The following is a 16,576-nucleotide window of genomic DNA, read 5'->3' as shown; positions in this document are numbered from 1 at the left end:
GTAGAAGTAGATCAAGTATTTTGCTTTAGTATATTGCATTATCAGGTGATATACAGTGGGAATTACTACATGGTATTAGAGCGAGGTTTTGTAGAAAAAATTCTACATGGTATCAAAGCAAAGGTGATGAAGGCGAAGAACAGTATACAAGAAGGAGGAGTTCGAAGTTTGTGGTTCCTGAATATAGAAATCGAGTTCTTATCACATCTCAATTTCACCAATGGCGTTCAGCGGTTTAAGACTCGAGTATGCCCTTGATGGCAGCTCTAATTATATAGCCTAGAAGGATCACATGGAGGCAGTATTAAAGGATAATGGTTTAAAGGAATTCATTGATCAAGAAGTCCCCAAGCCGACTGATGCTACTCAACTGGTGGAATGGAAGAAATGTGTGGCTAGAACAAGGAGAATCCTCCTGGAGGGAGTTCAATACCACATTGTCTCAAGCCTCCATGGGAAGGAGACACTATTTTCAATGTGGAAAACATTGAAATATCTATATCAGAACAACAGCAATCAGAGGAAGTTGGCACTGTAAGACAAGCTTCATAAGATCAAGTGTGAAAAGGGCGACACGATCTCTACATATTTGAACAAGCTCACCACCTGTAGGGATGAGCTTGGAAGTGTAGGGATCATGACTGCTAATGATGACATGGTGAGTCTTCCACTCCTTGGCCTTCCTAATAGCTAGCATAGCTACCAAGACTCGGTTAATGGAAGAGAAAAACTGCCAGATTGGGAACGACTTTGGTCGGATCTGATGCAGGAGGAGATACGGAGAAGCACCAGAGATGGATCTTCTTCATCCAAGGAAGATGAAGAAAATTGCACCTTAGTGAGTAAGGCAAAGAAAGGGAAGGAGAAGGATTCTCATCCCAAATCCAATTCTTTCCATGGTGGGAAGAAGTTTGACAATTTGAAAGTGCGATGCTTTCGTTGTCATGAAGTGGGCCATTTTGCTACAAATTGTCCACTAAGGAAATACAAGAAGGGATTTGTGGAAGGATTAGAAGGTGAGGCACTAGCCTCACAGTTCGAGTTGGATTTCACACTTTTCGCATGCATGGTTTCATCCATGGTGGGAAGTGGTTGCTTTCTTGACAATGGAGCTTCTTTCCACATGACTGGCGATAAGAGTTTGTTCAGTACCTTGGAGGAGAAATATCTCTAGATACTCATAGCGATGGGTAATGATGAAAAATATGGTGTCTCAGGTGTAGGCACGGTTGCTTTTCAGAGGGAGCATGGAGCTCGTATTACTTTGACCGATGTCAAGTATGTACCAGGACTAAAGAAAAATTTGGTGTCGATTGCCATGTTGGAAGATAAGGGCTATGATGTAGTCTTCAGTAAGGGAAAGATTTTCCTTCAACACATCACCACGAGATAGGTGAGGCAGATCGGTTCACGAGTCAAGAACCTGTATTCTCTTGAGGTTCAAGATGCATGCAAAGCCTTGAGGAGCAAGGAAAACTGATGGAGACTTGGTGGTTGAGAGGGAGAGTACATTACCTCTCAACACGCAGCGCCAAAAGAAGTCTCAGACAATTGTGGAGGAGCCACAATTGGTGAAGGAGTTTCAGGAGGTTGTAGAGCAGCCGCAACTAAAGAAGTTGATAGAGATTAAGTGGAGGCATCCATTCATCCATAGATCTCTAATAGGGGGAAATTTTGAGCCAAGTGGGCAGAGGGATCACATGCATCCATACCTCCAAGTCGGAGGTGGGGCAATGTGGAGTGATAGTCCCAAGAACGCTAGAATAGGGGCAGGATCATTGAGGTACCCAACCTCTTTGATTAGACCTTGCTATGGGAGCCCTGACGAGGAGTAGCAGGACTGACTGAGTGGGTAGAGACAAATGCAGATGGAGTGGCAGAGAGAGCTAAAGTGGAGGAGTCCCAAGACTGTGCAGAGCTAGCAAGCTGCAACAATGCAAGAGGCATAGGAGTGTTGCACCAATGTAGGATGGCACAGAGAGGTGTGCAATGGTGCAAGATGCATGGAGTGTTGTAGCAGCTCAAAGGTCAGAGAGGGAGCACTTGTCAGCGGCAAATGGAGCTTCAACATCAGAGGATGTTTCTAGCCCAACAGAGAGGTCAGTTGGGAGTTTTTTTTGTTTCTAGAGTTGTTGGAGCAATAACACTTGGGAGAAGTGTTGCATGTAGAACATTCCAAAGGTTTAGGATCGGGTTCGAGCTGAATTCCTTTCTTGTTGAGAGGGAGTGTTGAAAATGGCAACAAGAAATGCTAAAAATAGAAGTGCTAAAAATAGCACTGCTATAAATAACAGTTCGGGTACCAATGTTGGACATAGTAGCAAGGAATGAAAAATGGAAGTGTTATAAATAGCATTGCTAAAAATAGCATTTCGGGATAGATTCCTATTTTACTTAGTCCTTGAACTAAAATAGTGAAGTAAAATTCGAATTTTATCTTAGCAGCTGTTTGTAAAATAGTTAATTAATTTAGCATGAGTTAATTAGTTAAGGAAAATCAAACATGAAGTCTATGTGGGGACATGCAACAGTTTCTCCATTGATTGAGGAATTTATCCATCAGTTAAAGAGATAAGGATGAGTTGTAATATTGATTTGTAATTAGTTGGCTCAGTTAACTGAGTCAAGTCTAGTTAGATTAATTCAAATAGTTTGTTGAATTAATTGTGAGTTTAGTTAGTTAATTCTTGCATGCATGTAACTGTTGCTCTCTAGATAACTGAATATTCTCTCATAAATAACTCATGCATGTCAGTTCAGTTAGAGACCCAGTTGAGATCAGAGGAAGGGACAATGTACAATCAGTTGGAGGATTTTTCCTATATAGGAAACTCATCCGTGTAGAAAGAATTATCTCCTTCAAGTTTGTGCAGTTAATTATGAGCCAAGTGAGCTGTGTGAGTTGGGAATTCACACGAGTGGAAGCACTAAACCCCAGGAAAAACTACGCAAGGAAATAAGAGGCTTGGAGGGCAGAGGAGAAGGTTGTGAGAGCCTTTGACTGTCTATGAGTAGTATTGTTTGATTGCAAAGACAGCAGGATAGCTTGAGAGCTGATTCTTTTTATAACTTGAACAAGATTTCCACTTGTATGATAATACAAAGATTGGGGTTTTAGGTTGAGGCTTTCCCCGGTTTATTTCTTCTGTGTTATGTGTGATTGATTTCTCATTCTCTATTATATGTGTTCTATTTGATCTTGCTAAAAATCAATTAAGCTTCCGCAAGTTTGTTTGTAGAAGTAGATCAAGTATTTTGCTTTAGTATGTTGCATTATCAGGTGATCTACAGTGGGAATTTCTACAAACCATTCATCCCTTAAAGCTGGGAGTGGGCGCTATCAGTTTCATGTTGTAGTACTAAAGCAAAGGACCCCTGGGCAGTACTTCATCTTCCTTCAGTATGGGGGCACCATGCTGTTAGAAGGAAAAGTGTCTACTCAGAACTGCTTATCCCACTAAGGTGTGATAGCTGCCTTAGAAACAAACAAAGTAAAGCTATTTTCATTTTTCCTTTATGAAGTATAGATAGAGAAGAACATAGAAGACCAACCTCTGTCTTGCGTTAATCTCCTGGTTCGATTCCTCTCTTCCTTGATAGTCTTTCACTACTTGTTCCCTTGCACGCCCAGCTTCACAGAGTACCTGTAAGATCACAGTAGCATAGCACTATACAAGAACATGGATCTATAATCATAAAAAATCTAGGATCAGATGTAAATTGACCATACAAATGCAACAAATATAAATGACACAAGAGTATGGAGGAAAACTTGAATAGCTTTTATTGATAAACAAGAAAGAGCCAAGGGGAGTTACAACCAGTTGTTCTGACCCAACATCATCCTCTCAGCAAGGAAGCCCCTCTTCACCTCATACAAAGCTTAGATCACCCAACAATCTGATGTTTATCTCAAGAAACCAACAGCAATTCCTTACAATATGCAAAATTCCAGCCTCTGGATCTCTGGGATGAGGGATCCATATATATATATATATATATATATATATATATATATATATATATAGGGAGATGAGTCAGCTTGTGACTTGATTAGTGTCTTCCCTCTGATAGTTCTTGCTTCCACTTGGAGATTGATGATCTCTTACTCATCCTTGGTCGAATTCAGAGAGGCAAGTGTCACAGGAGAAGTTTCTGGAAGCTTCCATTGCCTCTCCACCTCGCGGAATGACACTGCCATTTGTCATTTCTCACCCATCGCACCCCATAGAAGGGATTTTTGAAATGCAACGCACCCACACAGTGTGTTTAGGTGAGATGCAACGCACTTTGCCTATGGAGCAGCTGAAATGATCCTGTTTTGACTAATTCTGAGCAGTTTTTCATGGAGAACTTCTGGGAGAAGTTGTAATCAGTTGACCTTACTCCTTTAGGGGTTAGAACAACACTTTTAGGGACTTAGGAGCCCTTGGTTTATGGAAATTTTATGCTTGGGGTTGCAGTGCCCAAAAATGTCTATAACAGTTGCCCCCTAAAGCATGAGGTCGTTAATCTTTTGATGTCGGGTGAAGTGATTTATTATGAGGATCCGAAGTTCTTGCAAGCTGGGAGGAGACCTGTAATAAGATACAATACAATACATTATCTTCATAATATTTTCATGATCTAGCTGAGGCGGGCATTCCCATGCTCAGCTTTATAAATTCATTTTCATGTACATAGGACAGACAATCGTCTGAGTGTAGACTGATGATTCTGGTAGAGCCATCATCCCTTTGATTGGATGATTATCTGTACAGCAATGATGTACATTTAATGTCTTTATTTCCCTGAATATATATCGCAGCCCGGATGGATGAAACTAGATCCGAGGTCTTCAATCTCATTCGATCTTCACTCGAAGTACAAGTCGATCCATGTGAGAGATGTTCTAGAGTCGAACATGGAAAGACATCGCCTGATTACCAGCCAATGATGTAAGCTGTTAACAGGCGCGAGAGGAATCACCGATAATGATAATGACCCTCAAGGTACTGCAGTACAATTCACGTGGTGTGAATAAAGGACTTGGCGTCGAACACCACGCAAAGTCTTTCGGTCGAAGGCCATTGATGTAAACCTGTCGCCGGAAGTGAGAAACTTGCCATTGAGGCATGCAAGCTTCAAAGTACTGAATGGGGTGTTCCTAGATCGACTTCTTGGATAATGAGTTGATGTTGACAAGAAGCGATCCGTCACAGGAGGGCCTTAATGAATCCCACATCAATGACACGGAACGGAGCAAATGATTTTAATGGAGGTGAAAACGATCTGGTGATATAAGGTTCAGGGTGGCGGTCATGAAAGAATGGAGTATAAATGTATTGTAGCGGGTGAGACACAGGTGAATTCTCTCAATGACTTCTCTTGAACATATCGGCGACACTGACGTGATGGATTGGTAGCATTAACCCCAAATGTGGATGGTGTGATGGGACCATGGTGATGTGACCGGTGAATGAAACAACCCAACCCGACTTGGATGCGGAGTGAAAGTGTCATGTTCAAGAGCGACTTGCTACCAACAAAGTTTCTTCAAGTTTTCTTCCCAATTTTTCCCTAGTCATTGCTGACCAGTACCTCTTTATTTTTGTCAAGCTTGAGGAGGATAACATATGCTTGTTCTATAATTTGCCCTTCGGGCAAACCCATCGCTATGTTTTAACGAGCCTAGCGATAGTGAAACTCGTTCTCGTCTATAGACAAGTTTGTCGCTATTAAAATTTTAATGAGTTTAACGACAAAGATAACTCAGTCCTTTTCAATTTTAGAGAGTCTGAAAAGGAACGTAAAGGAAACTCCAAAATTCCTTTTTCGTCATCTAATCCCTTAAGTACAAAAAAGTATAAAACAATACAGAAGGGATGAATTTTCGATACTTTTAACGAGCCAAACAAAACAAGCGCTTGATCTTTTTGTGTAATAATCCCTTAGGTCCAAAAAGATTAAAATCTAGAGGAGGGATAGCACTTCTGGTCCCTTTAACGAGCTGGAGAGGCCAATGGCTCGACAATCTTTTCATATTTTACGAGTCATTTGAAAAGAGCTTAAAGGAGACTCGTCTTTTGAGGAACGAGTGATAAAATTGGGTAGCAACTGATTCAAGGTAAGGTTTGGAATTTTCTAATCACGATAGTGTTACAAGGATGGCTAGTGAGATCACTCTTCGCAGATGTTCCTCAAAAAGGGGTAAACAATCAAATGGAGGTGAATGATCGGCCAATGTAAAAGTGGAGGTGACGGTGCAAACACAACCAAGGCTTTAAAGGCTGAAGTATTACATTCACGATGGTTATTTACCGGAAATTGGTTCATTTTTTAATGAGCTTAAACTCTGGAGGAACATGTGCTCATTGCTTATGTTTATTTTTTAACGAGCATGAAGTCCGCGCTAAAATTGCTCGATTAATCTAGTCATATAATAAGAATGTCTCATATATAAAAACGGAAACTTTTAGAGATTTCCCCCACATCCTTCCTTTATGCAAGTTAGGAAACGACCAATCCTACGAGTTTAAAGGGTTAGAGGACCTACAAATTTAAAAAATAAATAGTCGCTCTTCGCTTGCACGCCAAAAGGTTTGCATGCCCCCAGGTATAAAACAGAGTTTCAAGGTTACCCCTTCTTCTTTCCGTTAAAACATTTGTTTTACTGGGAGAGGTCTACCTCTTACAGGTTACCAAAGATTGTTCTATTTACGGCGTAAACAAAACACTTCTTCGGCGATGTTTATCGAAATAAACAAAGGTGAGTGGCAATGCCTGCCAACCCACATAACTTTGACAAGAGAATCTTATTCCAGAATAACCCCCTCTTCCAATCACGGATGGGAGTACAGACTAGTCATATTTTCTCGCGGAAACCTACCCTATACCCGAAGTTTTCCTGCCGAAGCAGACCAGGGTGCATGCCCCCTGGGTTTCAGTCATGTCCCCCGAATCACTCGCGCCCATCAGGCGGACGGACTGGAGATTGATGAGACCTTCCTTGTGTGAAAATACCATTCAGGGATGGTATATGACTACTTGCTCTGTGTGATCCGGGAAATGAAAGCTGGTCCACGAGCTTGACCACTCTTCCTTCATGTGGAAAACACATTACTCTAAAGAGTGAGGAGACAATCGCTCTCATGCAATAAATATAGTCTCGTCCAAGGAGTAGATTATAATCCAGGGGTCCTTGAACTACCATTACGTTCATTTGAACGGTTTTCCCTCTCAATGTTATGGGCACATTGGGAAGGATCCCTAACAGTCGACTGGTTCCTTTGTCAAAGCCTGTTAGATTTCTCATCTCAGGCAAAAGCGATGGCGAACCAAGCGCTTTCCAAGCAGTCGAGGAAAGGATTCTCACAGAAGCCCCTTCATCTATGATGGTACCGGCCATAACCATTCTGTATATTTGAACAATGATTCAGAATGGCATACTAGCCGGTAAACGGGGTCTGCCTAGTTGATTCCAGTCAAAGGAGACAACTAGGTTGCTTGGAGGTGGGACCGAATAGACGGCCGGGTATGACTCTGACGAACTTCCTTCCTGCGGTAAAGGAACGGGTAAATTGCCCCCCGTGTTCATCGGAGTTTGTGCTTACAAAAAGAATTTGGACGGTGTCATCCTTGTTCTCTTCGGTGACTGTATCATCTGAAGATGGAACCTCTGAAGACAAGACCGGGTCAACTGCCGCCTCGACCTTTTGACTTTCGTCTGGTATGGGTTCAGATGGTTTGTCTTCAATGATAGATGCTTCAGCCGACCACCTGAGCGGGCCAGCCAGATTTTCAACTAGTGACGGACTCGGCAAGAGTTTTTTATATCCAGGAGGAATTCGTAACGGTGAAACCGGACGATCGTCCAAAACTCTTTTAGCTTCGTCTTAGAAGGGACAACGGTGGACGGCATGATCGCCTTTGCACAGTTTACAAGGAAATCTATATTTTCCTTTTTGTCCTGGGGCTTCACTTTCACTAGTCGACGGTGTGTTTCCAACATGATCATCAGAGGTTGACGACACCGGGTTGTGCAAACGAGGAGACCAGTCTCTTAAGATCCGAGGGATGCAAGGACAATCTCTATGATAGTGGTCTCCTTTGCAAATGACACATGATGATTTAGGCCTGGTCGGTGCAGTGTGTGGATTTTCACTAGACGACGCTTAGTTGCCCCCTTTCGCTTTTGGCTCCTTCTTCTTCTTCTTTTTCTTCTTCTTTTCCTTCTTCTTTTTAGGTACTTGACTTTTGGCCTTACCAGCTCTATCGAGCGAAGAAGAAGGAGGAGAGGAAGAATTGGAGGAAGTAGAAGGTTGGCGGGTAACTCTGGACTCGTCTAGTTGTTGACTCGATTGTTCAGGAATTGCGGTGTTCTGAACGACAGAGGTTGAGAAGAGCCATACAGGCAAGCTGATTGTCAGTCCTAGAAGCGACAGTGTGGCCATATGGGGTGCACCAACATCTCCCCAAGAGGAGAAGGGACTAGGATTTCCTCCAAGGGGAATTCCTTGGTTGGTGGATTCCATTTTCTCAACCCAAGATCAACGTAGGAAAGGGTGATGAATATTCCGTTTAAAATAAATTTTAGACGCTTTGACACAACTTGTTTTTTCAATTTTTAAGAGTCAAGAAAAAAACAAAAGATGACTCTAGTCGCCTTCGATTTTTAATGAGCTTGAAGTGACAAGTGCTCAGATGGACCTTTTCTATTAAAGAGTTTGAAAAGGAACGAAAGGGACTGCTCTGGAAATCTAGGTAGAGGGATTACCAAACCAATCGCAAAACTGCAGAATACTTTTTACGGTACGGCAGTCAATCTTCCCGAATGCTGTGTTCAGTGCATTGCGATCGATAGGGCAACAGACACGGCTTCCTATGGATAAAGGATTAAGCCTATTGTGGTCTCCCAAAATATACTCGACGGTACGTGGGAGCACAAGTCCGTACTGGCACTTATCGTCTCAAAGTGGAGGAATCACCCAACCATCAGTGAGAACAACAGTTACCAGGCTTTACGATGCCGGAATACGTCTCTAGCCTAGACTTCTAAATGTTGTGCGTTAGGTTCCAAAGCGTTGTTAGATTCATTGAATTTATTTTATAGTTGATCTTGTTTATGAAGTTTGCCTTTCAGGTTCACCGCGAGATGTAGTATAATTCCTAAAATGCAATCTAAGATGATAAACAATCTTTTTATCTTCTTTGTGCAATGAAAATCCTAGCTACTAAGGAAAGAAAGACAGAATTCTTTCACAAAGAGCAAAGAGCACACTCTAAATGCACTTTCCTAAATCAAACCAATCAGACTATCTAAATGCAAATGCACATGCATGTATTTGTTTTCGACTTTCTTAGTATATGAATGATAACAAGAAAGTTAATGCACAAATCTGAATTTCTTTTCAAGCGACAATTATCAACAAGTTTCTTTTCGAAATCAAAAATGGAGGCAATCACAACACCTTACGATTTTGAAATGAATACTTGTTTTTCGACACAAGAAAAATTACAAATTCAAACCAAAAACAATAGTAACAGGATAATCGACTATCTACAACAATCAAACTCTTTCCTATGATCGAAAACGACACTTGCGACACTTTCAAATCAAAGGACGATAGTGCGATTATGTTACTTTTTGCAAAGGAGAACTGAAAATGACTCAACAAACACACAAAAACATTTACAGTTCTTTTGTACAAAGGAGGCGAAATAACAGCAAGGAAAAGGGGTTTCAAACAGAGATATACTGATCACAGGCAGAAAAATTCATGAATAGAACTGGAAAGAATGAATCATAGGAACCAAAACTGAACAATGCCTAGTCTGATCAGCGCACCTGTAACACAACGAATTTGAAATGCAACGCACCTACTACACTCGGGAAGTGCGCTGAATTTCAGATTTTCAGAACAGTACCTGCACTGGGCCAGAAACGAGACTTTGCTTGGGTTCCAGGTCATATTTTGCAGTTCAGTTCATGGGTTTTGGCCGAGCAAAAGGTAATCAGTAATGCAACAATCAGGGGTAGATCTAAGGAGGATCTAAGAGCTACCATAAGGGGCAATCAGAGAGTTTGTGAATCAGTTGTTTAAATCATAAACAGATCCCGGAGATTGATTGAAGCGGCATTTATCTACTTTGCATTTGCATAGCAAATGTAGTTCGAAAGCTACCTGGCACGACTTCAGACTCCGTCTGTAAGTTTATGAAATAGACAACAAGAAGATAAACAAACTAACTAACTCGTCCCCAGGGAGTCACCATTTTGTTACAGGGAAAAGTGTCTACTCAGAACTGCTTATCCCACTAAGGTGTGATAGCTGCCTTAGAAACAAACAAAGTAAAGCTATTTTCGTTTTTCCTTTATGAAGTATAGATAGAGAAGAACATAGAAGACCAACCTCTGTCTTGCGCTAATCTCCTGGTTCGATTCCTCTCTTCCTTGATAGTCTTTCGCTACTTGTTCCCTTGCACGCCCAGCTTCACAGAGTACCTGTAAGATCACAGTAGCATAGCACTATACAAGAACATGGATCTATAATCATAAACAATCTAGGATCAGATGTAAATTGACCATACAAATGCAGCAAATATAAATGACACAAGAGTATGGAGGAAAACTTGAATAGCTTTTATTGATAAACAAGAAAGAGCCAAGGGGAGTTACAACCAGTTGTTCTGACCCAGCATCATCCTCTCAGCAAGGAAGCCCCTCTTCACCTCATACAAAGCTTAGATCACCCAACAATCTGATGTTTATCTAAAAAAACCAACAGCAATTCCTTACAATATGCAAAATTCCAGCCTCTGGATCTCTGGGATGAGGGATCCATATATAGATATCTGTAAGGGAGATGAGTCAGCTTGTGACTTGATTAGTGTCTTCCCTCTGATAGTTCTTGCTTCCACTTGGAGATTGATGATCTCTTACTCATCCTTCGTCGAATTCAGAGAGGCAAGTGTCACAGGAGAAGTTTCTGGAAGCTTCCATTGCCTCTCCACCTCGCGGAATGACACTGCCATTTGTCATTTATCGCCCATCGCACCCTATAGAAGGGCTTTTTGAAATGCAACGCACCCACACAGTGTGTTTAGGTGAGATGCAACGCACTTTGCCTATGGAGCAGCTGAAATGATCCTGTTTTGACTAATTATAAGCAGTTTTTCATGGAGAACTTCTGGGAGAAGCTGTAATCAGTTGACCTTATTCCTTTAGGGGTTAGAACAACACTTTTAGGGACTTAGGATCCCTTGGTTTATGGACATTTTATGCTTGGGGTTGTAGTGCCCAAAAATGTCTATAACACATGCTGGATAATAAATTCCACCCGGGCCACTAAGTCCTTGTTTACTTATGTCAACATCGACCCTGGTTCTGTGTCACAAAGGGCCTTTCTAGATCAGCCCATGTTAGGTTTGAATGCTCCATCTCTTGTATTAAATTCCTCAGTTGACGACCCACGACACCATTAAAAATCTGCAGAACACTATCGGTACCCTGGTATGCCTAGTGTTGCACTTATGTCGTAATATGGAGGACTTTCCAGTGCCGACCCTTAACACTAAAACATTACAAAATAGGAGAGTTTTGATTCCCTTTAATACCTCTTACCTTAACCCTCTTTCAATAATTCCCTTCATATTACCGGGGTATATAACCAGGGGATTATCCTTAGGCGCTAAGGCTATGGTACTTCCTGTCAGGGGGATTCTTCCTTTTTTATATGAAATCCCACATACCAGTGATTTATCACACTTGCCTTAGATATCTCCCTTTAAACCTGGTGATCGCCGATTTGCGGGATCGGGCCCACCCAGGGTCTCGCAATCACAAAACGTTAGAGGGAGTTGAGGATGAGTGGTTTTTAGAGGGGGGCATGAGTGGTAAGTGTTGAGTGAAGGTGGGGGGGGGTGCGAAATGATATGAGAGGGACACGTAGCGGAGGGGCCTGGAAAGGAAACCGCTTTTCAAACCCTCCCCCTTACTGATAAACAGAAACATAGCCGGGGGGTGGGGGTGAAAATGCTTGGGAGCCTTTGATCTGGGCAGAGTCAATTTGGGTCGTCCAAAGAGGGGGGTGTTGAATGAGCATGCGACCTTTGAAAGGGATGGAACCAACAATTTTTTAACTCCATTGTATAAATATCGCATCTAGGGGGTTCTCACATATCACAATCGCAAGCTAGAAGGGACTTTGGCGAAGGAGGGGCTTTGCTTTATGCAATCACTGATTGTGAGATTGATGATGTCATGAGTTCCATGTGGCATCTCCTGAGTGGTGACACGTGTCACCCTGAAATGCCCCCATAGGACCCCTGAACAAGCCAATTATGCTTGCCACATGTCCTTCGTACTTCCATGTCAAGATGACATTAGTTTCCATGTGGATTCATTTGGACCAATGGTGCTCTACCGCATGGCCCCCTAGAGGAGAGAGAAAAGGCCCACTTGCCTTTGGTTTTGTAGCTGATTTCCTTTGTAAAATGAAATCAGCCCCTCCCAACATAGCCCAATTTTCGTCGATTTTTCTCTATCGGCATATCCCCCCCCCCCCCACACAAGTCCTTAGGGCTCACTGATTGTCGATTTATAGTTATTGCGAGGTCTGATGTGCGGGACTGCAATATGTGATATGTGGGACCCGTCCCTGTCGATAAGTCGATGGACTGTGCCCGAGGCCCGTCTGATTTGCGATGTGTGATATCGGTGATCATCCGATCATAGATTTCACTTCTCTTCCCTATTGCCACTTGAGAAAAATGTCGATTTGTGATTGCTTTGAGTTCTCGAACCTCTGATATGTGTTTCTCCTTCCCTTTAAAGGCAACATAACCTATGAACTTTAACAGGCCATATCTTTTGATCTAGAAGTCCATTTTTGGATTTCCATATACCATTGGAAAGCTTGTTCTGAGCATTATGCAATGGAGAGGGTAACATTTGGATTTGAGTGCTTATGTGGTCTAGAATATGGATCCAAAATTCACTTCTCTTTGGTAATTTTTATCAATTTAAAACTCATAATGCAATGAGTGACAACAATATAAATGGATGACATCCTCATCTTCAACCAGAGTTGGGTAGAGCACTTGCAACATATTCAACAAATCCTTCAAACCTTGCAATAACATAAACTATGTGCCAACTTAGAGAAATGTTCCTTCGGAATGAACCGAGCCCAATATTTGGGCTACATCATTGATGAGAAAAGTGTGCATGTGGATCTGGCTAAGATCCAAGTCATTCAGGATTGGCTAGCCCTGAAAAATCTAACATAGCTTCACAACTTTTTGGGCCTTGTGAATTTCTATCAAAGGTTCATGTTGAGGTTCTCTCATATCACTTGGCCTTTGAGTTGAGTTACCAATGTGTTAGGTGGATAAATCCCTCTTGCTGACAAGAGTGATCTCCCTAGATCCTAGATGGAAACTAGAAACAAACAGACAATCAAGCTAATTCCTTCCTTGAATCTATATTTTCTTGAATCATAAGATAACAAGGTGGGAAAAGGAAATTCATAGCTTAGTACGACATGGTTGATGAAGATCCCTCTTTGTGCTTCATTGCATCTCTTCCATGCTTGAATCTATACTTGCACACGTGGAAACAACAAAGGATCAAAGGCATATGCAGCATAAATGATTCAATAATTCAAACTAGTGATCAAGGAGACTAGTAACAAACATCATTCCAATGGATGAATATAAATAACATCATTCCAATAAAAAAATGTTAATAACATAAACCATCCATGAAATTGATCAATTAATCCATTAAACAATGAAGTGAGAATAAATGATTGCTTGTATTAATTTTTGAAACATAAATGAGCTACAAAACATGTGCCTTGATGTTGTGAAGCTCCTCCCATTGATCTCAATCCTCTCCAAGAATGATAAGCTCTCCAACCTAATTACTCCAACATCAACTTACTCTCAACAACCTCCCTCAATCCCCCCACCTATGGCTTGATAAATAGGCCAAAAGGAAGTAGTTTGAGATCCTTGGTCCAAGGATGAGATCTACTAAAAGAGGGATGAGGGATATTTGAAGAATGGGAATTAGTTCCCTTAAAAATGAGGTTAGTCTCGAATAAACATGAGTTTGAGGCTTTCTGTTGGGAATGACTCGCCCAACAATGCTTCTAGATCTCACTTTTTAGTTTTACTTTTTATTTATTGACTTGCACAATTTTGTTCAGAAAGAGGGTGCAATTCTTTGCAATTTTACAGTGGAAGAAACTACACGTGTGCAGTTTTTGTTCAAAAATTCCGTGCAGATGCTCAAAAGCATGGTTTTGTACCAGGAGATCCATAAATTCCACTTTATTCAAGGTATATAAGTTTTTGACTTGCAAGGGAGTGTTTCATAACACTTGGATGGATAGTGAGAGATCCAATTTTGATGATTTATTTGTCATGGTGACAAAATGAAGTGTAACACAAGGGCAGAGAAAAATAAAATTCACTTTTATCTAAATCCTAATCGAAGTAATTCGTTGAGCTAAAACACCACCTTTTCTCTACTCCAATACTCACATTTCCAGACCTACAACAACCATTTAAAATTGAGATAGATGCATCCGACTATGTTATTGGTGCAGATCTCACCCAACAAGGGCATATGGTGGTCTATCACAGTGAGACACTATCCGATATAATTTATAAATACCCCATCTATGATAAGGAGATGTATTCCATTTTGCATTCTTGCTGGCAGTGGAAACATTACATTTTGGGGAAGGAGATGATCATCCACACAGATCACCAACCTCTTCAGTTTATACAATCACAACAAAAGTTGTAGAATGATCACCATCAGAAATGTTCCACCTATCTACAATAATGTAATTTTAACATTAAATACAAGAAGGGAAACACCAATAACGTACAGATTTCCTTAGTCGACCCCTAGTTTTTGCGCTAACCATTTTTCTCAACTTTTGTGGGAACAAGACTTCTGGATGGCCGCCAATATACACAAGTGATCCAGAATTTTCCACCACATACTAGATGTTGATGGATGGTAAACAAGTACTAGAATTCCACCTCCATGATGCATTGTTATGCTACCTAGGGTACCTTTGTGTTCCTTCAAGTGAGCATTCCAAGCTAATTTTGGAGGCACACTACAGTCAGGTCACAAAAATTTTAGTCTAGACAAAACAATGACAATACTGCAAAAGTATTGTTATTTTCCAAAACTTTGATAGGATGTTGGAAAATATATCAGATCCTGCATTTCCTATGCCATCACTAAGCCAACCATGAAGAATTAAGGCATGTACACTCCTCTACCTTCTCCTAGTCATCCTTGGGAATCTATCTCCATGGATTATATGTCTAGCCTTCCTTCTACCAATCATGATAATGACTATGTATTTATGGTATTTGATAGATTTTCTAAGATGGATTATATGTTTGGCCTTCCTTCCACAAATAATGGTGATGACTGTGTATTTATGGTCATTAATATATTTTCTAAGATGGCTATATTAGTTTCTTGCAAGAAGTTCATCACAATGGAAGAAACTGCCAAACTCTTCTTCGAACGAGTGTGGGTACATTTTTGGATCTCGCGAACCATTATATCAAATCAGGACAACAGGTTCCTGAGTGCATTATGTTCGAGACTCTGTTCATTACTGGACACCAAGCTCACCAAGTTGATTGCATTCCATTCCCAGACTGATGGCCAGACAGAGGTCGTCAATAGGATAATAGTGCACATACTATGCATGTACCATGATAAGTGTCCTCATCTTCATGACCATTGCTTGTAAAGGAATTAAGTGAAAGATCCACCCCTCTTTTTTTTAATGGCATAAGGATTAAATACAACTAATTTTGTATCTAGTGCATCATCCTACTAGTTGTACTCTTGAAACACTTGCTAAAAAGAGACCTTATGCAAACCACCGATATACTTTCATACTTGAGCTATGATTGAAGTAAGTTTCCTATTGGAGGGGATTTTTTTTTAGAGATTTGGGTTGATAATTCTAATTAAGTCTACTATGACTATAAAAGAATTTGTTCTAACTTCAATTCTAGGATAACATCCTAATAGAAGGAATACAATTCTAGTTGATTGTTTGTAGCCTTTCCAAAAACTAAAAAATGTTTTTCCAAATTTCCCTTGGGATCTAATATGATTCCCCTCACACATGCCACCACTATTTTCTTTGAAATGATATCACAAGGTAACTAAAACTCAAATATTAGTGATAATCCTATTGATATTTATGTGAATGGATATCCTTGTTTTTATAGTTCCCTTACTGGGGAACCATCTTGTGATATATTTTATGGTGTGTCCCTTATTAATAATTTTGGTTAAGGAGGTCTAGGAGCCATATGGATGGCAGTGTGTCCATATCCAAAACTTTGCAAGGTTCATTTCTATGTTTTAATTTGTTAAGGAGGACCATGTCCTAGAATTCCTCTTGAGTCCATCGATATGAAAAAATACCTCAATGGTTCTCATTATGGCATTAAGGGATCTCCATTGACCATAACATCTAGTGTCCATTTCTAATGTGGGTAGAGTTCCCTAGTTTTACTATACATTTATCGTCATTCTTAT

This window comes from Pinus tabuliformis, chromosome 1_2, assembly GCF_031772625.1.
Source record: "Pinus tabuliformis cultivar Carrire ecotype Pingquan chromosome 1_2, CPIR1, whole genome shotgun sequence".
NCBI classification, from domain to species: Eukaryota; Viridiplantae; Streptophyta; class Pinopsida; order Pinales; family Pinaceae; genus Pinus; species Pinus tabuliformis.
Note: the sequence above shows the minus strand (reverse complement) of the source record.